This window comes from Salminus brasiliensis, chromosome 4 (assembly GCF_030463535.1).
Source record: "Salminus brasiliensis chromosome 4, fSalBra1.hap2, whole genome shotgun sequence".
NCBI lineage: Eukaryota > Metazoa > Chordata > Actinopteri > Characiformes > Bryconidae > Salminus > Salminus brasiliensis.
In genome coordinates, this window is record NC_132881.1 from 15,975,290 (window position 1) to 16,001,075 (window position 25,786).

General features: G+C 39.2%; 5 non-coding genes across 5 annotated transcripts; all 5 read right to left on the reverse strand.

Annotated features, from left to right (window-relative positions):
- Window positions 1–11,356: 11,356 nt before the first annotated feature.
- On the reverse strand, window positions 11,357–11,430 carry trnat-agu (transfer RNA threonine (anticodon AGU)). The gene has a single exon. It is a non-coding gene; the product is annotated as a tRNA-Thr (tRNA).
- A 1,446-nt stretch (window positions 11,431–12,876) lies between these two features.
- trnar-ucu (transfer RNA arginine (anticodon UCU)) lies at window positions 12,877–12,966 on the reverse strand. The gene is given in 2 exon segments: window positions 12,877–12,912; window positions 12,930–12,966. It is a non-coding gene; the product is annotated as a tRNA-Arg (tRNA).
- Window positions 12,967–13,202: 236 nt separating this feature from the next.
- Window positions 13,203–13,276, reverse strand: trnat-agu (transfer RNA threonine (anticodon AGU)). The gene has a single exon. It is a non-coding gene; the product is annotated as a tRNA-Thr (tRNA).
- A 523-nt stretch (window positions 13,277–13,799) lies between these two features.
- On the reverse strand, window positions 13,800–13,889 carry trnar-ucu (transfer RNA arginine (anticodon UCU)). Its single transcript is given in 2 exon segments — window positions 13,800–13,835; window positions 13,853–13,889. It is a non-coding gene; the product is annotated as a tRNA-Arg (tRNA).
- A 236-nt stretch (window positions 13,890–14,125) lies between these two features.
- Window positions 14,126–14,199, reverse strand: trnat-agu (transfer RNA threonine (anticodon AGU)). The gene has a single exon. It is a non-coding gene; the product is annotated as a tRNA-Thr (tRNA).
- Between the last annotated feature and the right edge of the window lie 11,587 nt (window positions 14,200–25,786).

Consider the following 25,786-nt stretch of genomic DNA (forward strand, 5'->3'; position numbering starts at 1 on the left):
TCAGAAAACCCACCAGATATTCAACACGACGTCTTTAATGAACTAAACCAAAGTCTGTCAAGATTGCAAAATGCACTAAACGAACAAGATCCAATTACCGCGATAAACCCCTTCCTGTTAGAAGCAGTGAATCAACTCAATGAATCTTTGGCACACCCCAGCGATCACAATTCTCATATTGATTCTGTATCATCTCCCGACAATAGCAAAGTGTATAACCCAACTCCTCGAGATTTTTTCTCCGATCTGATTGACAGTCTATCGAGATTAAACGATAATCTGGAAAATTTAAGTCAGGCATCACACATTTCATCAATCAGTTCTGTTCACGATAATGAAACAAGTAACACAACACATAACCCAAATCATATCCCTTTGGAAGATTCTATTAACCTTTCGTCCGACAGTGACGATGATCAAATGGGATATGGTATAGATCCGAATATCGTAATCAATCGTCTTGAAAGATTCAATACCACAGAAATTAGAAGGCGGGTAAACTTTGCATCGTTAGGAAATGTTGACAGTTTTGCAGAGTTTTACAATTATGTACTAGAACTCATAAATCAAATACTCACTGTCGCTAATGAGGAAGTGGGCCCGCGTGACGTTGTTCACGTCGAAATTCAAGGTAATACTCTGAATGTTTCATCCCCAGTTCAGGTAAGAAACGGGGTTGTAGATTTAGAATCAATTCTAAAGATGATTGAAAACGCTGTTCAGAGTAAATTTTAAATACTTTCTGACGAAACTTTGCAACTGGTAATTCGAATCGTACACGCACCCCGTGGTGGAGGACGTAATAAGCTATCACACTTGTTCAACTCGGACATTGTTCAGAAAAAGATGAAACACCTGTATGTTTTTCAAAACAAAGATAACCTGTGTTTTGCCTTATGCGTTTCCCGATTATTGAACCCTGACAAAAATGATTTTCAAATCAAACAACTAGCGACACAATTACAACGCAATGCGGGATTATCTGTAAATGATGCGGTCAGTCTGGCTGATGTAGCACATTTTGAACAGTCGCTGAACTGTAAAATTGTAGTGATGTCCTGTGACGGAAACAAAAATGGGTACTCTTATTTTCAAAACAGTAAGATGCCGCATGACAAAACCTTGTTCTTGTTCCTGCACGAAAATCATTATTACGGTGTGAAAAACCTCAAAGCTCTATTAGGCACGTCCTACGTATGCCCTTACTGCTATGCAGGATTTAACGATATGAAACATCATAAATGTGATTTCCATTGCAATGTGTGTCTTGACAGTGAATGCCCCTGTCATCCTAAAGAATCTGTACAATGTAAAGATTGCCTAAGGATTTGTAGATCGGCATATTGCTATGCAAAACATAAATCTAAAGAAGGTAGAAGTTGCCCACCATGTAATTTAAGGTACTACTGTCCTGAGTGTAGCTATGGTGCAGTGGAGGTACGCGGACGATAGGTTTCTTAAACCGGGTAAAGCTAACGTCTTTATAGGTATTTTCACTACAGCCTATGCTAGACTCGAACTGTACAGCGTTATTGATCGTCTGCAACAGAGGTGTTTGTACACAGATACCGACAGCGTCATCTTCAAAAGTAAACCGGGTGACTGGATGCCGCCTCTGGGGGATTACTTGGGTTGTCTCACGAGTGAACTGGACCCGGGTGATCATATTGTAGAATTTGTAAGTGGCGGACCAAAAACCTACGGTTACAGAACTTTCAAGGGTAAGACTACGATGAAAGTCAAAGGCATTACATTAAACTATGCTAATACTAAAGTTGTAAATTTGGAATCCTTGACAGAACTGGTTGACAAAAGTGTGAAAACCCCCTATCATAACGGCGAAATAATGACCTCCCACAATCAAATTGTCAGAGATAAAAGAGGCTTTCACTTGAAAAACAAAGCTCAGATGAAAAGGTTCAGAGTCGTGTACGATAAACGCGTTCTATTACCGGACTTTACAACCTTACCTTACGGGTATTAATCGAGTTTTCATTCGTCAAAAAAAAATAAATAAATAAATAAAAAAAATAAAAAGAATAAAAAAAATGGACGGTAAAAAATGGTTTGATGCTAGGCTTCAGCTCCCTTTTTCTTGCATAGTTTGCGGTCCCAGCAATAGCGGGAAATCCTTTTTTATCAAAATGTTGCTTGAAAATTGTAAGAATGTCATGTCAAAAATTCCAGATCAGATTGTTTGGTGTTATACCTGTTTTCAGCCTATGTACGATGATCTGATGAAAAATATAAACGTTCGATTTGTTGAAGGTATACCTGACTCTTTGTGTGATGATGAACTATTTCCTCCCCACAAAACTAATTTATTGGTGATTGACGATTTAATGGAAACGGCTAGCAAGAATGAGGAAGTAGAAAAAGCCTTTACAAAATATACTCATCATAGAAATCTGAGCGTTATCTATCTGGTTCAAAATCTGTTTTTTCAAGGGAGAAGCAGCAGAACCATCAACTTAAACACCAACTACATGGTTCTTTTTAAAAATCCTAGAGACAAGTTACAGATTAGCGTGCTGGCGCGTCAAATGTATCCGGGTAACAGCAAGTACTTTTTAGAAAGCTTCCAGGACGCTACCTCTAGGCCTTACGGATATTTATTTGTAGACTTGAAAGCGTCGACGCCAGAAGAACTTCGTCTCAGGTCAGGACTGTTTTCCTGGGAGAATCCGGTAGTGTATGTACAGAAAAAAACAAAACAAAAACTGAAATGACATCCGATCGACTCAAGAGAAATTTACACGTGTTAAGGGCTCTATATCAAGCTACTCCTCGAGAAAGGAAGCTTATATTATGTAACGCCCCTGAGGATCTCATACTCGCCATTTACGAAATAGCTCTAAATCTACTGAGAGGACGCATTCCTTTAACGACTCATCAGTATCGGCAATTGAAAAAACGGAAAAAATCAATTAAACTTTTTGCTGATAAACGAACGTCTGTGGAAGCTAAAAGAAAGTCTATTAAACAAACCGGGGGGTTTCTTTTACCTTTGTTAAGCGTTGCAGTACCCTTCATCAGTAGTTTAATAGCATCGCGTCAGAAATAACATGGAAACTGCCGAAAAAATGTATTTGGTACCTCACCACCAACTCGAAAAACTTAAAAACTTGAGCGGTCAAGAAAATGTTAGAAAGACTGTAGAAAACGATATAGATGAAGAGATGCGTCATATTCTGGCTAGGACCGACTTGAATCCTTATGAAAAGGCAAAACTTTACGCCGTAACCTTGCAAAGATTTCTAAACCTAGTCAAAAGAGGGGATGAAGAAACTGCTCAACTAACGCTTTCGCTTTCCCTTGAATCTCAAAATAAAACGGTTACCGGTTCGGAAGAGGACGGTAGTTTGACCGAAGATGAAATTTTAAAAGAGGTCATTGATAATGTTCCGTCCAGAACCAGAAAAAATGCTTCCTACATCATGGAGAAAATATCAAAGTCTAGTGGCGTTGCTTCATGGAACGACGATGGAGAGTTTATTTTCAAAGGGAAAGCGATCAAAGGATCACACATGTTGGACTTGGTTAAAAATCTCACGGCGCCTCTAAAAGTATCCGATGACCGGAGACCCCTAGGATGGTCCGAAATGCTACAAACCGTAGCCGACTTAAACATTCCCTTATCAACCATTTCTAACGCGGGTGTTCGGCGTAAAATATCCGGCGTAAAGAAAAACAAGTCATTGTATTCTCAGGTAGTTTCAAACAGCTCGGATCATAAAAGAAGCCATTCTGACTCATCTAGTCACAGTACCCTTGAACCTGTTTTTAAATCCCCCAGTTTTACTTCGTCAAGCTGGTTAAATTTTTAATGATGTGTATTGTCGTGTTGATATAAATAAATGATGAGACGATGTAAAGTTGTATAATCTTGTAAGTTGTTCTTTATTTGAATAAACGGTGCATACATTTTTTTTCTCGTATCCTGCGTTGTTATTTCACTATGCATTACATTCTAAATTTTTCACCGCAGTCAACGCATTGAACACATTTCATGACACAAGTTTTATTTACTCTAGGATACATTTGTTTGACGAAAGATACAACTGTGTTATCGTTTCTTTTCAAATCACCGGTATACATAGACATAATATGATTAAACGAATATCCTTTAGCTCTGTGACATAAAAAGAATATGCAGTGTTGTCCGCAACAAACCGATTCAAACCTTTGAACTTGCTTTGAGTTGTGACTTATTTTCAAGCAGTTCTTCTTTAAAAATGAATAAATAGATTTAGGAAAGAGTTCATAAGTCGGTGGGTTTCCGTACGAGTCAAAAAATTCTCCTGAGGTTTCGTCATTTAGGCTTAAAGCCAGCCAGTGTTCCCCTGGCATGTAACTCGGGTGAGTGTTTACGATGAAAAGCGCAGGAAAATGTGTCACGGCGTTCTCGGGTAATTCATCGCAGGCAAAGACGCCTCTGAATATCTTTTTTACAGCGGGGCAACTTCTCATCACATCCAAAAGTTCTCCGGTATCCATGTTTACTGATAATCGATGAGAATGTTTCGCCGATTATTGATTTCCAGAATCGAATCAAAACTGGCGTAAACGATTAGGTTTACGGTTTTCGGAAGAGGGTTTCGAAATCTTAGCTCCAGTCTCATATTTCCAGACTTTATTAACGATAGATGTTGTCCGCAGTCATCATCGGGGCTCAGATTGAACGCGATCAGGGTGTAGCCTTGCGCATAATCTTGTCTGTTTATCGACAATCCTTGATCCTTAAGATGTTTTCCGGACGCTAAAATTAACGAATGAAATTCACGAACGACATTTCCTGATTCAAAATTAGGCTAAAATGGTTTTGCCGGATACTGTGTTCCATCAACGTAAAGAGCGACAAACTCTGTATCGTAATGTTTAAAATGGAAGGGGTTCTTATCTGTCACTCCGCTGAAAGCGTCATTGTCAACCATTCCGAAAATGACGGTTTTAGGGAGAGGTCCCAGGAATAGATTCTCTTGGGTGCATATACGACTCCCTGCCGGTAGACTGAAGGTCTTCATGCTTACTCTTTCGATCGGGTATTTGGCTGTGGAGTTGAGCAACGCCTGAGCGTGTCCCAACTTTACAGCCGGAGACACTGTTACTTTTTTCACAAACAGAGATGCCGAAAGTAATTTAAGATTGTAATTCCTGACTCCTTCTTTCATGAGACAAAATTCATCTTTACTTCGAACCATTTTAATTTTTAAATCAACACCGTTCAGTAACAGTTTATCCTGAAAAAATATATCGGAGTGAATATGACCGATCAAGTCAAAGGTTTTGCTTTCGGAACTAAAAAGGTCTCTGTTTCTGAATCCGTTGTTACGGCCTTGTGGGTCCGTCACATCCATATGTCCGGCGGTGTCTTTGTAAAATAGCCCCGCGGAATATTGCGTTTCCAAAGCAGATTTGCTAAAATTTAAAATCAATTCCATAATTGCTCTGTAGGGGCTCTGTATTACTCGACTGACTTATGAGACGATCTCCCAGCATAACGTCTACTTGAGAAAAGAGAGACGCAATGGGATAGTTCACAACTCCGACCTTAGCATCGTTAGCTATGTTGGTGCCGTCTGTGTTTGTGATTTTACACCGGAGATGTAAAAAAGTGTTGTTCAAGTCTAGATAGTCTTCACCATTGCCCGCCACGAAAAACTCCAGGGGTCCATTATCCGTTACGGCTGAAAGCGGCGGTATTTCGATGTAAACATACTTTTCAATGCTCGTTTGGGTGTACGGTAGCGTAAAAATATCTAATTCCGACTTGGTGCATTCTGACGATAGACTGTGCAGGAAAGCCATGGCTTTAAAAAATGTTCACCTTTCTCTGTTTGACAGATGATGATGATGATGATGATGATGAGGTAGAACGCTTGTTTCCTCTTCGTTTGGTCTTTTTTACTCTGACTTTACCTTGCGTGATCTTGCGTTTTTTATTCGGAATGACGTACCTCCTTCCAGGAGGCCACCTAGCGTTTTTGTAGGTTATCGTAGCGAGTCCTGATCCCTCCTGTTTTTCAGTTCCGTTTGTGACGATGTTACTCACCACATCGCTTACGATACCTTTTGCTGCGGATTTTAAATGAGGTTTTGCGATAGTGAATCCCCTTTTTATAATAGGAACGGCCATCCTAAAAAGCGCTTTAAAGATTCCACCTAACCCCGACCCATACATGGTCGGACTTCCGTGATAGCCAGGGAGACCATGCCCGGCTTGCTGCTGATAGTAGTCCACGTAGACCTAAGGGTCCGCATACCTTGGGCGAATCATCGTTTAATCACGAAAAGAATGTTTTGCGGGTCTAAAGTGAAGTTTAGCCACAAATTTCCCGTAGAGAAAAGGAACATGCAGATCTTGGTCAGTTTTGACTTCGATGATTATATCGCTTATCAGATTCTTACTCACACGTACGTAGTGTGGCTTGTTGTAGGTTAATGTGACAATTTCGTTGTTTTTACCGCTTATATGTACGCACCTCAACAAAGGTACAAAACTATCCCCTACTCTTTGATAATGAATAATATCTGTATACACAAACATTGTGTAAAATCCCCCGTAAATGTCGGAAGGATAGGGAGCCTCTGGGTTTTCACGCGTGAGTTCTTTTTTTTCTTCCAGACCCAGCACATGCGCCAGTTTTCCGTATGTACTTAGGGAATAGGGCTTCTTTGTGTCCAAACGGATTTTGTTGGTCTGGGGGTTGTATTTAATTCTTACCTCAAGGCCTAAAAGTTTTAAAACCCTGTTCATTTCGTTAACCAATTCTTCCAGGTCACGGTAATACCCCTGGCTCATTTGACAGGTATGATAATCTATGGTAACGCCGTTGTCATAACGTACAAAAAATAGACTTTCCCAATTTCTCAAAGAGTACCATGTATGGGGATATTGCACTTCTGTAAGTGCCACCTCCCAATCGCCAACCAACTCGATGGGTTTAGCAAATTTAGTAGTGTAATTCGAAATCTTATTGTTAGGATAAACGTCGAGGGATGAGTTGCTCGGTAGAGTCACAAAGAACCCACTCTCTTCCATGGTGCACCGATTATGATTTTCATTCGGATATCGTCTCAACGATTTAAACTTTGACAATGTCCTTGGACGGAATCCAAGAGTTAAATTTATCGGGCCACCCTACCCATTTCACTAAACACCTCTTTTTACCATTTTGTACCTTTTCATCCAATATTTTTTCTATTTTAAATGATTTATCTTTTCCTACTATAATCTTTTGCAGTTCTTGTTCATAAAACGTACCCTCTATCTTCTCACCATCGGCGTCTTGCAGTTTGTATACCGGAGGCTCTCTCGGTATCTGTTCGGAAATTGTGAAATATTCATCCGTGTAGTTTTGCTCGTAACCTTTTTCAAACTGACTTTTTAAGCGTGAAATCCTAACAACGTCACCAACCTTAAACTTAAACAGTAGTTTCTTTGTTCTTGAAGGAAACAACCCGTACAAGGTTTTAAATACTTTGAAAGAGTTTGTTTCATTGACCTCTGCGGGTTTCATTTTTATACTGCTGTGGTAGTTGTGGTTGTAGGCGTCAACCAAATCCTGAACAACATCAGAGTATTTTCTCGTATTAAAGGCCGTAAAATATTTCCACATTTTATTCCTGAGCGTCTTGTTAAACCGCTACCGCAGATGGAAGCTTTCAGTCCTGTACCCGTAGCAAAGTGAGTAATGTTGTGCTTTTTCATTAAGCCTCGAAAGTTTTTGTTAAAAAATTCCTTTCCTTGATCGGTTTGTAGTTTTCTTGGAACTCGCCCTTCCTTTAGAATGGAATCAAAAGCTTTGCTCACCTCAGCTCCGGTCTTGTTTCGTAATACGCGTACCCAAGCATATTTAGATAAAATATCGATACACGTCAACATAAATTTCATACCGTCGTTACTATCCGACACATTCGTCATACCCACTAAATTTCACACAAATTGGTTTGTGAAGAGTATACGCATCCTGAGCCGCTAACCATTTTTTAACATCGTTGTCGTTTGCCCTTTTACCTAGTTTCTCAACGACGGCTCTTTTTAAACTCTCAACCCCTCCATAAGACCCTGGATTTGAGGGATTATAATATATATTCTTCAACAACCTCTCGGACATATCGCCGTGTCTCTGCAATAATGGTCAAAAAACGATTGTGTAATCAACATTTATTCTTACAAAAGTCTCGCAATATGAAAGATATTTACATTATGTTCCGTTAAAAAAGACAACAAAGAGTCAATTGTTTTTTCAACATCCACATTTTCCTTGTTTATCATTTTCAAAACACACACGTCGGTTACATAGGTAAAGATACATAGTAAGTGACCGGAGTTATATTCGGTCGATATTTCAAACATATGAGACAAAACGTGATGCATATATTCGTGTAAGGGGTATGAACTATTTGCCGCAACAGAAATTAAAATGTTCCAATTCGAGGATGAAGATCGCACAACTTCCATTTTTCTGTCTAATTTTGATAAAGCGTCATCTGCGGAAATTTGTCTCAGACACGTTTCATCATGGACTCTCAGTTCAATCATTTTGCGGAGCAGAGATTTACCCCGGGTCCTCGGGCATTTCTTGGAGAAGGATTTGGCGGAAGAGACGATGATACCCATGTCAGAGACGGTTCAAGGGGGTCCAGAGAGCAATGAAAGTTCCAATAGTCGATAATATCTTCTTTCACTCCATCGTTGTAAACAGTTGCAGTTTTGTCCTTGATCTCTTGCAGAGATGTCTTGAAGTCACGTTCATCTCGTAATTCGCACACGACCGTTTCAGCAACGGTTTGGAGTTTTTCCAAAGTCGGCACGTTCGAGATTCTGCACAACTTTAGAGCCCTGGCTAAGGTGTATTTTAACCAAGGCCTAAAAAGTTTTGTCAACAGCCTTTTAGCGTTAAAGTGTAGGTACAGATCTTCAGGCTCAAACAAGCAGGTGTGCTGTAATTGGCTGGGGTGGTCGATGGCGCATCCATTGCAGTTTTCACGCATATCACTTTCAATGATTTTGTCCATCAGATCACCCGTCACAGCACGGATGATGGAAAGCACAGCCGAACTTACACAACCGTCGATTTCCACCATCGCTTCAGTCTGAGGTAAATCAGAGGAAATGTTTTCCGTGTTAGGAACGTAGGAATACAAGTTTAAGAGTTCTTGAGCCATTGCCGATGAGACCCCGTCGTCACTGCGTGTAGGAAAAAATAAAATCTTTGTGACTCCTTGATGACCGGTATAAGGATCTGACTTTCCGCCCCCAACCTCTTTCACAAACACACGATTGATTTCCAGATCGTGAACCTTTACAAACGGATAGCTGATGTCGGAATCAAAATGATCATTCAGTCTCATTTTTAATCTCTCCATACCTTTGATTCGTTCCAGCTCATCAAACAATCGTTCGACGTTTCCGACAAAATCTTCATATATCTCTTTCCAGTCATCCCACTGTACCGTCACGTGGTAATCTTTTTTTTCAAGCAAAACGCCGCTCGCTGAGCGCTTGCGGTTGTGCAAGGTAGACAGACATATGGCGTTGGATCCGTCCTCATCGCCGAAGGCTTGTAAGCCAAAAGTGTATGACGATGCTTGGCCTGATGGTTTCCAGGGTGTTATGAGTATTGTAAATACAGGACTAGTACCCTTAGGTCTGTTTTTCATAAAATTGTTCAATTCAGCAGTGCGCTTCTTGAAATTACCCCAGTCATAGCGATGCAAGGTGAAATGGGTAGCTGTGTCTTCCACTCTTGACGTCGCCCCGCTGTACAACACAACTCTGTCATTTTCTTGATCAAAATAGAACCCGAAATAACCGCCTTTAGACAAACGCCACGCATGAATCGTGTCTGTGTCTTTCAAGCGCATTTGTGTTCTTGCTAGGGTCGGTCGTATTTTTTTGGGTGCATCTGTGACAGAAGCCATGATTATTACGGCTATCTTCTAACCCTAACCGCCGCACAAACACTGACCCTTTAAATCCTTCGGCCTACAGGGCCTAATGAATGAATAGGTGGAGACTTATGACGTTGCATACTCTGATTTGCTCGATCGTATGTATCTCGGCCACCTGATTGGGCGCCTTTTTTAAATGATGTTACCGAATCATTGCGTGTAATATGTGATTGAATGGTAAATAAAAGTCTAAAGATCTCTGATCAACTCTTTCTCTATCTCTCTATCTCTCTCTCACGTGGCACAGTTTTGGGGAGTGGAAATGAGTAACAGTTGTCGAAAGGGACCTGTCAGATAAGTTTGATGAATCAGGGTCTGACTGAAGGTCTGGGGACTAGGAACTTTTGACCCCGGCTAGGCTTCCCATTACATACAATGATTACGCACACACATACACATGGGCACAGCATTGGTATGTGAGAATTGATAACGGTTGTCGGAAGGGACCTGTCAAATACGTTTGATGAAAAGTGCCCCAGCTACCCGATTGGACGGCAAAACATTAGGCGGGACTTCCGGAAGGCAGGATATCCAGAAGGCGGGACCTCCGGTGAAAATGCACGCTTTTGATTGGTCGAGGGAGGGACGTATAGGGGGACGTGGTTTGATGACGTGGCACGATCTGATTGGTCGAGGCGACCTGTCAAAATTAGTTTGATGAAAAGTGCCCCCTATATCTCTCTAATAACATCAACTCTGAAAGCTTGTCTCAATTGCTTAAACCTATCATATACATGTACAGAGTACTAGACCTTGTCACGCAGAATGTACACACAAAACTTAGCATCTTTTGTTTACCCTTCAGGTTCTGTTTAAACATCTTTTAATGGATCAGTAAACATCATTCTGATTCAGAAAAGGCTAAAATCCAACATTTCAAATTGCTTCATCTCACTTTTCACAAATACATGCAGAATCTTCTGCAGCACAAATATGTTCCAATACCCCAACATCAAACAGAATATTTCTGAAAGTTTGAAATTGCTATTAATTAGGTAAAAAGACTAGACAAAATCTTGCAAAAAAAGTACAAAAAGGTAGTAGGCAGAGCTATAAAGAAGAGGAAACACTCTTGACTCTGGTGGGACTCGATCCCACAACCATTGAACTGCTCCAGCTATTCATCTAGAAGTCCAATGCGCTATCCACTGCTACACAGAGCCCAGGTGAAGAAACTGGTTCCTTGGCCAACCTTCCTATAAAATAACAGTAGTGCTGCTAATATTTGAGGCAAATAATGAATTTACTATGCATATGTAAATCCCAGTGGTCTGATGATTATCTGCAAGTCTAAGCACACACCAAAGCTCTACATACTGTTAGTCATAGTCTGACGCCAATAAAAAAAGGGTTGATTCACTCATTGTAGCAGTTACTGATTAAAGATTACCCAAGGAAAAGGCACCGCTGGGATTCGAACCCAGGATCTCCTGTTTACTAGACAGGCGCTATAACCAACTAAGCCACGGCGCCCTACCTGACTGGTTTCTAATATCAACACAATAAAGCTTCAGGCAAACTCACAAACATTCTCTTGCATACAAATTTCACACAGACAGCAAAAACAACTTCCCTGATTAGGAACCTCTGCATTTTCCAGAAACAAATAACATCAACTCTGAAAGCTTGTCTCAATTGCTTAAACCTATCATATACATGTACAGAGTACTAGACCTTGTCACACAGAATGTACACACAAAACTTAGCATCTTTTGTTTACCCTTCAGGTTCCGTTTAAACATCTTTTAATGGATCAGCAAACATTATTCTGATTCAGAAAAGGCTAAAATCCTACATTTCAAACTGCTTCATCTCACTTTTCACAAATACATGCAGAATCTTCTGCAGCACAAATATGTTCCAATACCCCAACATCAAACAGAATATTTCTGAAAGTTTGAAATTGCTATTAATTAGGTAAAAAGACTAGAGAAAATCTTGCAAATAAAAGTACAAAAAGGTAGTAGACAGAGCTATAAAGAAGAGGAAACACTCTCGACTCTGGTGGGACTCAAACCCACAACCTTTGAATTGCTCCAGCTATTTATCTAGAAGGCCAATGCGCTATCCATTGCGCCATAGAGCCCAGGCGAAGAAACTGGTTCCTTGGCCAACCTTCCTATAAAATAACAGTAGTGCTGCTAATATTTGAGGCAAATAATAAATTTACTATGCATATGTAAATCCCAGTGGTCTGATGATAATCTGCAAGTCTAAGCACACACCAAAGCTCTGCATACTGTTAGTCATAGTCTGACGCCAATAAAAAAAGGGTTGATTTACTCATTGTAGCAGTTACTGATTAAAGATTACCCAAGGAAAAGGCACAGCTGGGATGCGAACCCAGGATTTCCTGTTTACTAGACAGGCGCTATAACCAACTAAGCCACGGCACCCTACCTGACTGGTTTTCTATATCAACACAATATAGCTTCAGGCAAACTCAAAAACATTCTCTTGCATACAAACTTCACACAGACAGCAAAAACAACTTCCCTGATTAGGAACCTCTGCATTTTCCAGAAACAAATAACATCAACTCTGAAAGCTTGTCTCAATTGCTTAAACCTATCATATACATGTACAGAGTACTAGACCTTGTCACACAGAATGTACACACAAAACTTAGCATCTTTTGTTTACCCTTCAGGTTCCGTTTAAACATCTTTTAATGGATCAGCAAACATTATTCTGATTCAGAAAAGGCTAAAATCCTACATTTCAAACTGCTTCATCTCACTTTTCACAAATACATGCAGAATCTTCTGCAGCACAAATATGTTCCAATACCCCAACATCAAACAGAATATTTCTGAAAGTTTGAAATTGCTATTAATTAGGTAAAAAGACTAGAGAAAATCTTGCAAATAAAAGTACAAAAAGGTAGTAGACAGAGCTATAAAGAAGAGGAAACACTCTCGACTCTGGTGGGACTCGAACCCACAACCTTTGAATTGCTCCAGCTATTTATCTAGAAGTCCAATGCGCTATCCATTGCGCCACAGAGCCCAGGTGAAGAAACTGGTTCCTTGGCCAACCTTCCTATAAAATAACAGTAGTGCTGCTAATATTTGAGGCAAATAATGAATTTACTACGCATATGTAAATCCCAGTGGTCTGATGATTATCTGCAAGTCTAAGCACACACCAAAGCTCTGCATACTGTTAGTCATAGTCTGACGCCAATAAAAAAAGGTTTGATTTACTCATTGTAGCAGTTACTGATTAAAGATTACCCAAGGAAAAGGCACCGCTGGGATTCGAACCCAGGATCTCCTGTTTACTAGACAGGCGCTATAACCAACTAAGCCATGGCGCCCTACCCGACTGGTTTTCTATATCAACACAATATAGCTTCAGGCAAACTCAAAAACATTCTCTTGCATACAAACTTCACACAGACAGCAAAAACAACTTCCCTGATTAGGAACCTCTGCATTTTCCAGAAACAAATAACATCAACTCTGAAAGCTTGTCTCAATTGCTTAAACCTATCATATACATGTACAGAGTACTAGACCTTGTCACACAGAATGTACACACAAAACTTAGCATCTTTTGTTTACCCTTCAGGTTCCGTTTAAACATCTTTTAATGGATCAGCAAACATTATTCTGATTCAGAAAAGGCTAAAATCCTACATTTCAAACTGCTTCATCTCACTTTTCACAAATACATGCAGAATCTTCTGCAGCACAAATATGTTCCAATACCCCAACATCAAACAGAATATTTCTGAAAGTTTGAAATTGCTATTAATTAGGTAAAAAGACTAGAGAAAATCTTGCAAATAAAAGTACAAAAAGGTAGTAGACAGAGCTATAAAGAAGAGGAAACACTCTCGACTCTGGTGGGACTCGAACCCACAACCTTTGAATTGCTCCAGCTATTTATCTAGAAGTCCAATGCGCTATCCATTGCGCCACAGAGCCCAGGTGAAGAAACTGGTTCCTTGGCCAACCTTCCTATAAAATAACAGTAGTGCTGCTAATATTTGAGGCAAATAATGAATTTACTACGCATATGTAAATCCCAGTGGTCTGATGATTATCTGCAAGTCTAAGCACACACCAAAGCTCTGCATACTGTTAGTCATAGTCTGACGCCAATAAAAAAAGGTTTGATTTACTCATTGTAGCAGTTACTGATTAAAGATTACCCAAGGAAAAGGCACCGCTGGGATTCGAACCCAGGATCTCCTGTTTACTAGACAGGCGCTATAACCAACTAAGCCACGGCGCCCTACCCGACTGGTTTTCTATATCAACACAATATAGCTTCAGGCAAACTCAAAAACATTCTCTTGCATACAAACTTCACACAGACAGCAAAAACAACTTCCCTGATTAGGAACCTCTGCATTTTCCAGAAACAAATAACATCAACTCTGAAAGCTTGTCTCAATTGCTTAAACCTATCATATACATGTACAGAGTACTAGACCTTGTCACGCAGAATGTACACACAAAACTTAGCATCTTTTGTTTACCCTTCAGGTTCTGTTTAAACATCTTTTAATGGATCAGCAAACATCATTCTGATTCAGAAAAGGCTAAAATCCTACATTTCAAACTGCTTCATCTCACTTTTCACAAATACATGCAGAATCTTCTGCAGCACAAATATGTTCCAATACCCCAACATCAAACAGAATATTTCTGAAAGTTTGAAATTGCTATTAATTAGGTAAAAAGACTAGAGAAAATCTTGCAAATAAAAGTACAAAAAGGTAGTAGACAGAGCTATAAAGAAGAGGAAACACTCTCGACTCTGGTGGGACTCAAACCCACAACCTTTGAATTGCTCCAGCTATTTATCTAGAAGGCCAATGCGCTATCCATTGCGCCATAGAGCCCAGGCGAAGAAACTGGTTCCTTGGCCAACCTTCCTATAAAATAACAGTAGTGCTGCTAATATTTGAGGCAAATAATAAATTTACTATGCATATGTAAATCCCAGTGGTCTGATGATTATCTGCAAGTCTAAGCACACACCAAAGCTCTGCATACTGTTAGTCATAGTCGGACGCCAATAAAAAAAGAGTTGATTTACTCATTGTAGCAGTTACTGATTAAAGATTACCCAAGGAAAAGGCACCGCTGGGATTCCAAGCCAGGATCTCCTGTTTACTAGACAGGCGCTTGTTGTGTTGACTTGTCGTTCAGAGTCAGACATTAACCACACACGATTATGGAACAGAGAGCTTACTATTTTGTTTATTCTTCCCCTCCTTTCCTCTTTTCTTTCTCTTACCTCAAACAGTCCACTAGTGCCCCCCAGTGTCCTAAATCCGTAACAACGAATTTGTTTAATATATGCATTAAACACATTGCATATGGACACAACAAAGTTACAGCAGCTTCAAGAAAAATGACATTCACTGGCCTGATGGTGGCGTTACAACAAAGCATTAAGAGTTTTTATTCAATAGCATCTGGTCTGTAGCATCTGTGTCCTACACACACTTTTTTTTTTTTTTTTTGGGGGGGGGGGTAATTTCTTGATCCTTTCTACTTTAAGAATTTTTTTGCCAATCCTCACACATCTGGTAGCAAAATACCTTCAATATTTATAATTAATAATAATTATAAGGAATAACTTGTACCTTTTGAACACTTTGACTTTGAACAAGCCCATTTTAACAAAATGTTCAGCACATTATTTTGAGGGGGTATGTCAAGTTTGGTGGACATTTGTCACAAGAAAGCGAGGCCAATAGTACATAACTCTTAGAAACCATTCATCCAGTCAACCTACAATTTTACATGCTGCATCTTTAGCCTGTTCTATAATAGTCTGACCAGAGGACTTGATATGTCAATTATTGTGGTTGGTATTAGCCAATCACATTCAAGCATACATTTGACATGCTAAACATTCACCAATCAGGGTGCAACTTAAGGGGATTTATCAATGTAGGCATATTCTATTAACCAGTGAAGTTGCCAGAAATGCCTTACAATAATGCTGTCATATGTTGTTTCCTATATGTTACATTTACAGATACACCATACATAATCGATACCAATACATAAACTTATTGATCGATACACAGTACCGATCCGATACCATTGTTAAATAAATAAACCGTATACCTCACCATGTGGGAGAGATTTAAAGCATCAGGATTGATGTAAACATTATCTCACTAACTTTGTAAAATAGTTATAAATGTATTAAATTGCTATTTATTTGTCACTAAAATAAGAAACAATTGTGCAGGACCTTGGCACAGCATTCACCTTACAATGTGTTCATTTATTTATAAGTATTTATAGGAGACAGTCACACATGCCAGATTTAGTTCTTTTCAAAGGATACAAAAGTCTTCATATGAGATATGACTATTAACAGAATGTTTTTTTAGTTGAAAATGCAATCATTTTGATGATTGGTTATGTGTATTGATTTGTAATGATCATTATCATTGGGCCTGTTGTGCTGGTTCTTTAGGTCTCATTGGGCCTGTTGTGGTTGGAACTTTAAGCCACTTGCCTATTGTCTTTTTTCTATATTGGCATAAAAAAAATCCTAAAACTTAGGCCTACTTGAAACCATAGCTGACACTCGTGTGACTCCAGTGTTGTGACTGTTTTTTTTTTCATGGTAATTCCTACTCCATCCACTATGTGGCAGTATATTGGAAGTAGGCCAGGTTACAAGCCAAAAGGGAGGGAACTATGAAGCAGCAAGGTGGTTTAGATGTGGCTTCATGAGGTTTTGTTCTGTTGTGCTTTTGCAGAAAGCTTCACTTTTGTCTTGTTTTCTGTTTGTTTCTCTATTTGCAGTCCTTACAACTAACTTGCTCTTCTTATGGACATTGGGATAGACTTTACACACAGAAGACAAATGTATCACTCCTGAATTGACTCTCAGCAACTCAAACCAGGGATTTCCATGGTTCAGACTTTCCTTTCACAAGGAAACACCCAGGATTATAAACTGTTTTCAGAAAGAAGGATGTCTGAAATACAAACCACTTTGTGAGAGCTTTCCAACTCCTATGTTTTGGATTGGTTCTATGGACTTCAAGTAAGTACCGTTAATAAGAGGGTGAGTACAGACAAAATTTTACCTACCTTCAAGCACTAGTGAGCAGTCCACAAGAAATCTGCAGGTTCTCTTAAGTACTTGTTTTGTAAATTGTGATCTGGCTATTCTAAGGGTAGTAGTATATTTCAGATGTCTCTCTACACTACAGCTGATTTTGGATTTATATGCTTTATGGATGTTTTACTGGAACAATATTACATAAAAAATGGTTAAAATAGGCAGTGTCACAGTAGTGATTTATTCATTATGAAAATGCGCTACAAGCATGTTTAGAACCTCTAAAGTGCTAAAAAAAAATCTGTTTGTTGAAGAAGTTAAGGTTTGTCATTGATTTTAATTTCTTCTCTGTTCTTCAGTAGGTTTGTTTGTCTTTAAGTAACACCAGCAGCTCTTTATCTCTGAGAGTTTTTGATTTCCGCACATTTTGTCTTTTACCATCAACAGCACCTGTTGCAGGAATTCTGGCTATTCTGATTAAATATCCTTGTCCAAATGGAAAGACTGGAAATGTTGAGGAAATATAATGAGTGTAGTTTCTCTGTTCTCCATCGTTTTTTTTAAGTCATGTTTGAGGTTTTAAGGGATTTGTTTGTGAGTGAGAGGAGGGGCAAAGTGAATATCTAATGATCCAATATCAAACTAAGTTGACTGAGCTTTCCAAACTCAAGGTTCTCAAACTCAAATGTGCTTGGATTTTAAGTGACTGTGTTTTTTAGCTCATTAGTAAGACAGCCCGATTAATTTCTGTGAAGTTTAATTTACTAGTGTTTGCAAATGCAGTTTCTTCTAGTCTGAGAAATATGTGGAAATAGTACCACCAGTTAAAGTGATGAAATTGGGTATGATGTCCGGTCCTCTATCACAGAGAAAGGCTTCACCTCTGCTGCCTGGAATCTGTTGTGCTCTCCGGAAACATTGAGAAGGTGCTACACCAAGACCTTACCCAGTCACACCAGTCAGGTAAGTGATGGTTTACTTTATTCAAATCTTTATTCAGTCAAAAGATTTTTAGTTGCTGGACCAGGGATAATGGAAAAATCAGCTGATCTAACATTAAGTCTAAATAAAAAGTTTATTTCTAGTGTCTTTTGGACCTAAAAGGAAAAGTTTTGTTTTGTTACTGTTAAGAAGAAAGAAGTTATGTGACATCCAGAGTTTTATATCCTTTACACAGTCCTCCATTTTCTTTAATCTAAATTTATCAACATGTTGGGCTGATATATAGAGCTGTGTGTCATTGGCAATGGCAAGGGAAATTATAACTGCCTAGTGGTAACATGTATAATGTAAATAATAGCAGTCCTAAAATAGAGTATTGTGGAACTCCATATCTTACTTGTGTAATTTGATGATAAATCTTTTATCTTTATAAACTGATAGTGTTCAGTTAGATATGATTTAAACCATGGTAGGGCTGTTCCTGTGATTCCAACCATTTTCTCTAATCTTTCTAGTAGAATAGTGTGACCTATTGTATCAAAGGCTGCACTGCGGTCTAGTAGGGCTAATAAAGAATACGTAGCCTTGATCAGAGGCAAGAAAGAGATCTTTGTAATCTTCACTAGGGCTGTCTCTGTGCTATGATGGGGTCTGAATCCAGATAGGAATTTCTTATTCATGGATGGACTAGGAGATTTGGTTTCTTAATTAAAGGTTTCATGACTGCTACTTTAAGGGTTCTGGGTACATGCCCTAAACTAAGGGATGAATTTACTATTGTTAAAAGAGGTCTGATTAAAATTGGGAGTATTTCGTATAGTATTTTAGAGGGAATTGGGTCAAGTGTACAGGCTGTGCAATTTGCTGAGGAAATCTTTTTTTAGTTCTGGCTGTGGAAGTGGGTAGAAGGCTTCCAGCCTTTATTCTACAACCAAGTTATGTTCTAAAGCAGCTATACCAGGCAATTTTGATTTAAGGTCAAATGTTTGATTTAATAAGGAGTGTTGGATTTGTTGTTTAATGCTTTCTATTTTATTATTAAAATAGTCCATAAAAACATTACTGGTTAAAGAAGCTGGAATCTTGGGACACTTGGGTCGTCCGCCATTTTTGCTCTAGTTTCTGCGCTGTTTGTTTTAAGGTACGAGTTTGATCACTGTACCACTGTGCGGGCGGAGCCACCTTGTCTAAGGTTAATTGAAGGGTATTTTATAGACCGTTTGTTAATCTATCTAGCTATGTTTAATCTAACGGAATGTAAGCTAAGGTCGGTAGGTCTGGGAGGTTTTCCGTAAACTGTACAGTGGTCATTGGGTTTTTGCATGCTTTAAAAAGTGGCAAGGGGCCAAATTAACATTTTGCCTAAGATGTAGCTCATAGGAGATTAGATAATGGTCTGATGTTACTAAGCTTAATGCTAACACCCAGGGTCAGGACTAAATCTAGGGTATGATTACAGTAATGTGTGGGTCCAGTTACAGTTATCTAATATCGATGCAAGGGCCTTTGTTAATGGATTGTCTGCTTTTTCAAAATGAATATTAAAGTCTCCTACTATTATAACTTTGTTGTTGCACACTGCCAAGTCTGCAGCAAAATCACTCAATTCTTTTAAAAATTCAGAGTGTGGTGCTGAAGGCCTACAAATAATAGTGTGAATGCATTTTTATTTGTGGCTGGATTTGATATATTAATGTAGAGAATCTCAAACAAAGTGAATTTGATAGTGTTTTTGAATATCAAGCGTTTTCTGGTAGATTATGCATGCTCTACCTCCTCTGCCTGATAATCTAGGGCTATGTACATATTTATAACCTGCGGGGGTGGCTTCATTTAGTGCTAAATATTGATCAGGTCTAATACAGGTTTTCAGACATCTGTAGTAGAGATGTATTCATTCTCCATCTACCTCTTCTAGGCCTGTCTGAATGTATATTCACACAAAGCTAAACAGGTGCATGGTCCGACAGGGAAATAGCGTTGATAGTGCTATCAGTGATATTATTGGTTAGACTCTGGGAGATTAAAATCAAGGTCAAGTCTTGGGTAGGAATTATGGCAGTGGTAGTAAAATGTGCATTCCTGGTTTCTAGGATTGAATCAGGTCATTGTCCACCATCAGCATGTGAATGGCAGCTCTATCCTTCGGCGTTGAGGTACCTGATTATTTACTTTTATCTAATATCCCATTTAAGACCTAATTGAAGTCTCCTGCCAAAAGCATTTGTCCTTGGGCATTTCCCAATTTATTAACTCCATGAAAGAAAGATGGGTCCTCCATGTTAGGAGCATAGATATTACACAGTGTCATTTACCCCCCCCCCCCCAATTTATATTGGCTTCTATATAAATAACTCTACCATTACTATCTCAGCAAAGTTCAACCTCCTATGGACCAAAATAAGAACTCCATAAGAACCATTAATATTCCAGGAACATTAACATTAGCACTATTTGCCATTCATATGATAAGATAACAAAACTGAAATAAAAGATTGGCATAGCAATCGTTCCATGCCATCTGACCTTCCTAATTTCAAAATATAGGCTACTGCTTTTGTACCAGTGAACATTATTAGGATACCTGTAATTCTAAATAGAACCAACATAGCCAAACAGGCCAACAAAAATCTTTTCTCCACAGCAGAGGAGAGAACATGAACAGAAAAATGTCTCCAGTAGCCAGCTGAGGATTCTCTTCTTGTTAAATTCATGTCCACAAAACTAACAACAAAGAGAAAAAAGGAAGAAAAAAAAGAAGAGAACTTAACTTAGGTCAGTGGAATGTCTGAGACGTCTACTAGGTTATAGCCTAAACAGCTACACAAAGCTATCCAGACCAATCATACCTCTCAGTCTCCTTGTGCTAGTGGATGTTTTATAGTTTATTCTTCATCAGTAACTTGCTTCTTGATGAACTTGACAGCTTCTGTTGTGACGTCAAACTTTGTTTCTCCTCTTCCACGCAAACTGGAGCGCTGCAGGAAAGACTAAAGGAAACCTCACTTTCTTGTCACGCAGCAGCTGTTTCGCCAATCAGAACGTTTTCCTCCTCTCAACCAGCTTCTTCGACATGTATGGAAACAAGGAAATGTTGCTTCCACTCCACACTACACCTCCTTTCTCCCTCACAGCTTTTAAGACATTATCTCACTAACTAACTTCTGTTTACTTTCGAGGAATATGGTGGCCATGGAGAGGCACTGGGAGCATCAGCATGACCAGGGCCAGCCCAAGACTTTATGGGGCCCTAAGCAGATTTTCATTTGGGGCCCCCATACCACTACCTTAGCACCAGATGCTTCATCATTCCGTATGCTGCACTGTGTGTATTGTACCCATTAGCATTATTTGTAATTAGCTTACATCGTACACAAAAATGTTCTAATTAATTTTTACTTTTAAATACAGAGTGATGTATACATGTTCAGTATCATTAGCAGACAAGACACTGCATTTACAGTAAACAAGTTAATGAGATTTTTCTTAATTTTTTCTTCAACAGATGTAGAAAAGTGTGAGAAAGGCACCTATTATTAATATCGGGCCCAAAGAGTAATGCTGCGGTACCTGTGGCCTGGAAGACCTCTAGTACACTAAATTCCAGACACCGTTTGGAAGAAAACAGACGACAGGATCGAGGAAGCAAGCCATTCAGCTGACTCTTCGCGCAGGTTTGACATTCTGTCCTCTACCACCGAGAAAGGCTACACCTGTGCTGCCTGAGATCTGTCAGGTAAGTGATTATTTACTATATTCAAACCATTTGTTCTTCCCTTTCTCTGCTTGTATTAAAAAAGTAATATTAGTATCACTTGCTCACATTTAAACAAACCCTGCAGTATCGAGCATATATTGAGAATAGAAAATTGGTTTTAACAGTCTTGGGGGGAAAAAAGGAAACTTACATATCAATTCTTACCAGTACCAGTAACTTCCACAAATAAATTTAAATTTAGACTGTTAAATATACAACCTAAGTCAGGTATGCCAGGCAGATTCTCAACCCCAGATCCCTACTACCTTAACCAGTAATATTTTTATAATAAATTTTTTATAATACAGCCTGTACACTCGACCCAATTCCCTTTAAAATACTGACAGAATTACTCCCAATTATAATCAGACCTCTTTTAACAATAGTAAATTCATCCCTTACCTAAGGCCATGTACCCAAATCCCTTTAATTTGCAGTTATAAAACCTTCAATTAAGAAACTAAATCTTGGTCCTGGTGTACTGTCAATTACAGACCCATCTCAAGCCTGACATTTCTGTTCAAGATATTAGAAAATGCTGTGCCTCAACAACTCTGCTTATACCAGAGTAAAAATTAAATGTATGAGAAATTCCAATCTGGATTCAGACAGCCCAAGTAAAGATTACAAACGATCTCTTTCTTGCCTCTGATCAAGGCTACGTAGCCCTACTCGCCCTCAGTTTAGCCTTTGACACTATAGATAACACTATTCTCTTTGAAAGATTAGAGAACATGGTTGGAATCACAGAAACAGCCCTATTGTGGTTCAAATCATATCTAAACGAACCCTATCAGTCCGTATTTCTAAATTACACAGAAGTCCGATATGGAGTTCCACAAAGCTCTATTTAAGGGTATCTATTATTTACATTATAGATGTTACCACAGGGCAGTTATAAGCAGACAGGATGTTAACTTACAGATGCAAATGACACTGCTCTATATATCAGCCAAACCTGATAGTAACTCTAGATTAAAGAAAATTGAGGACTGTGTGAAGGATGTACTCTGGATGCCACATGACTTCGTTCTCCTTAACAGTAACAAAACATAGGTTCTCTTTTTAGGTCCAAAAGACACTAGAAGTAAACTCAGACTAAATGTTAGACTTGGCTGTTTTTTTGCATTGTTTCGGGTCCAGCAGCTACAAATCTTGGTGTCTTATTTAATTCGGATCTATCATTTGAGCAACATATAGCTAAATAACTAAGACGGCCTACATTGCCAAACTAAGAAATTCCTTCTCTACAGGATGCAGAAAAGCTAGTACACACTGTCGTGGAATTCTGTCAAGAATCAATAAGGCACACAAGAATATGCATTGAGTAGCAAAGTTTTATTGAGTCTGTTAGCAGTTCGAAACCACAGTGCAGACTGAGGTAAAAACAATTAACGTACATATTTATAGTATAGATTAGGGAGTTGAGAAAAGCGAGGGGAAGAGGGTGTGCGTGCCACACCGACGTCTGAAGAGATACATTGTTCAGGTCGCTGTGACCCATAGATCAGAGTGCTGGCGCCTGAGAGGACACATTGTCTGGGTCGAGAGGTTACTAGCAGGTCAAGATAGGCTGTAAATATGTCAGGTGCACTCTCAATGTAGCTGTAATCTATGCTAGGAAAAACAATAGCGTTTCATGGAAAAAGAAGAGCGATTTAACATGCCGTACAGGCAGTTGCAAGGCCAACACATGATTATAGTTAGCACACACTATCACCAGGCTAAGCATGATTACAATAAATGAGTGGATTTTAAATGAGTCTATTATGAATCAACATAAAATTATAATGTGGTTATAATATAATTTTCCATAACAACACTTAACCTCACGGTTAGATTATTGCAACACACTTTTGTCAGGCTGTTCCAGCAGGTACCTCAATAAACTTTGTCGTGGTTCTTCTACTTCTTCTTCAGAGGACTTCTTTTGAATGGAGACTCGTGACCAGTGTCTTTCAGTTGTAACAATGAAACATTTTATTCCAAACAAAAGTACAGTGTGGAGGGAGTCTGCCAATTCTGGGTGCCCCTCTTCTCTCTCTCCCAGACAAAGGAATACCTTATGTTTTATATCCTTCTATACGTCATATGTTGTTGGACTGTTCTCATATGCAGGATGTCTGCATTTCATCCATAAGGAATCATCATTAGCCCCCACCATCTTCTTTCCAAGACTACCCCATGGGCCTCACTATATTCAGTTTCTATACATGTATTGACTTTCTTTTGCGTTACAGGTTCTCAGGAACCCCATCAACCCAACAAATGTATTTTCATCGGCAACTGTGTGGCTCACTGTCTGAACTGTGTGTTCTGCAACTCTGTAACATGTAAGTCATCATTCAGTTTCTATACATGTATTGATTTTCTTTTTTGTATTACAGGTTCTCAAGAAATCTGTCAACCGCTTCTTCTCCCTGAACGTGTATGCGTCTAACAAATATATTTTCATCTGCAACTGTGTGTGGTTCGCTGTCCATCATTCTGCAACGCCGTAACAGGTAAGTGATCATTCAGTTCGTATTCATGTATTGCCTTTTTGTTGTCTTACAGGCTTTCCCCCCTTACTGATGGTGCATACAGCCAACAAGGGTCTGTCCATTGCAACTGTGTGTGACTCGCTACTATCTGTCTGCAAGTGTGTAACAGGTAGGTGATCATTCAGTTTCTATACATGTTTTGACTTTCTTTTTTTGTCTTTCAGGTTTTTCGGACCGCATGAACCAAGGGTATGTGCATTTGCAACTGTGTGTGACTCGCTACTATCTGTCTGCAAGTGTGTAAAAGGTAGGTGATCATTCAGTTTGTATACATGTATTGCCTTTTCGTTGTCTTACAGGCTTTCAGGACCAATGGCTCCCCCCTTTCTGATAGTATATACAGCCAACAAGGGTCTTTCTATTTCCACTGTGTGTGGCTCGCTATCAATCTGTCTGCAAGTGTGTAACAGGTAGGTGATCATTCAGTTTCTATACATGTATTGACTTTCTTTTTTTGTCTTGCAGGTTTTTCGGACCGCATGAACCAAGGGTCTGTGCATCTGCAACTGTGTGACTCGCTACTATCTGTCTGCAAGTGTGTAACAGGTTGGTGATCATTCATTTTCTATACATGTATTGACATTCTTTTTTTGTCTTACAGGTTTTTCGGACCTCATGAACCAAGGGTCTGTGCATCTGCAACTGTGTGTGGTTCGCTACTATCTGTCTTCAAGTGTGTAACAGGTAGGTGATTATTCAGTTTCTATACATGTATTGACTTTCTTTTTTTGTCTTAAAGGTTTTTTGGACCGCACGAACCAAGGGTCTGTGCATCTGCAACTGTGTGTGACTCGCTACTATCTGTCTGCAGTTTCTATACATGTCTTCAGTTTCTATACATGTATTGACTTTCTTTTTTTGTCTTACAGGTTTTTCGGACCGCATGAACCAAGGGTCTGTGCATCTGCAACTGTGTGTGACTCGCTACTATCTGTCTACAAGTGTGTAACAGGTAGGTGATCATTCAGTTTCTATACATGTATTGACTTTCTTTTTTTGTCTTAAAGGTTTTTCGGACCTCATGAACCAAGGGTCTTTGCATCTGCAACTGTGTTTGACTCGCTACTATCTTCTGCATGTGTGTAATAGGTAGGTGATCCTTCAGTTTCTATACATGTATTGACTTTCTTTCTTGTCTTACAGGTTTCATGAACCAAGGGTCTTTCCATTGCCACTGTTTGTGTGACTCGCTATCAATCTGTCTGCAAGTGTGTAACAGGTTTTGACTTTCTTTTTTTGTCTTACAGGTTTTTCGGACCACATGAACCAAGGGTCTGTGCATCTGCAACTGTGTGTGACTCGCTACTATCTGTCTGCAACTGTGTAACAGGTAGGTGATCATTCAGTTTCTATACATTCATTGACTTTCTTTTTTTGTCTTACAGGTTTTTTGGACCACATGAACCAAGGGTCTGTGCATCAGCAACTGTGTGTGACTTGCTACTATCTGTCTGCAAGGGTGTAACAGGTAGGTGATCATTCAGTTTCTATACATTTATTGATTTTCTTTTTTTTGTCTTACAGGTTTTTTGGACCG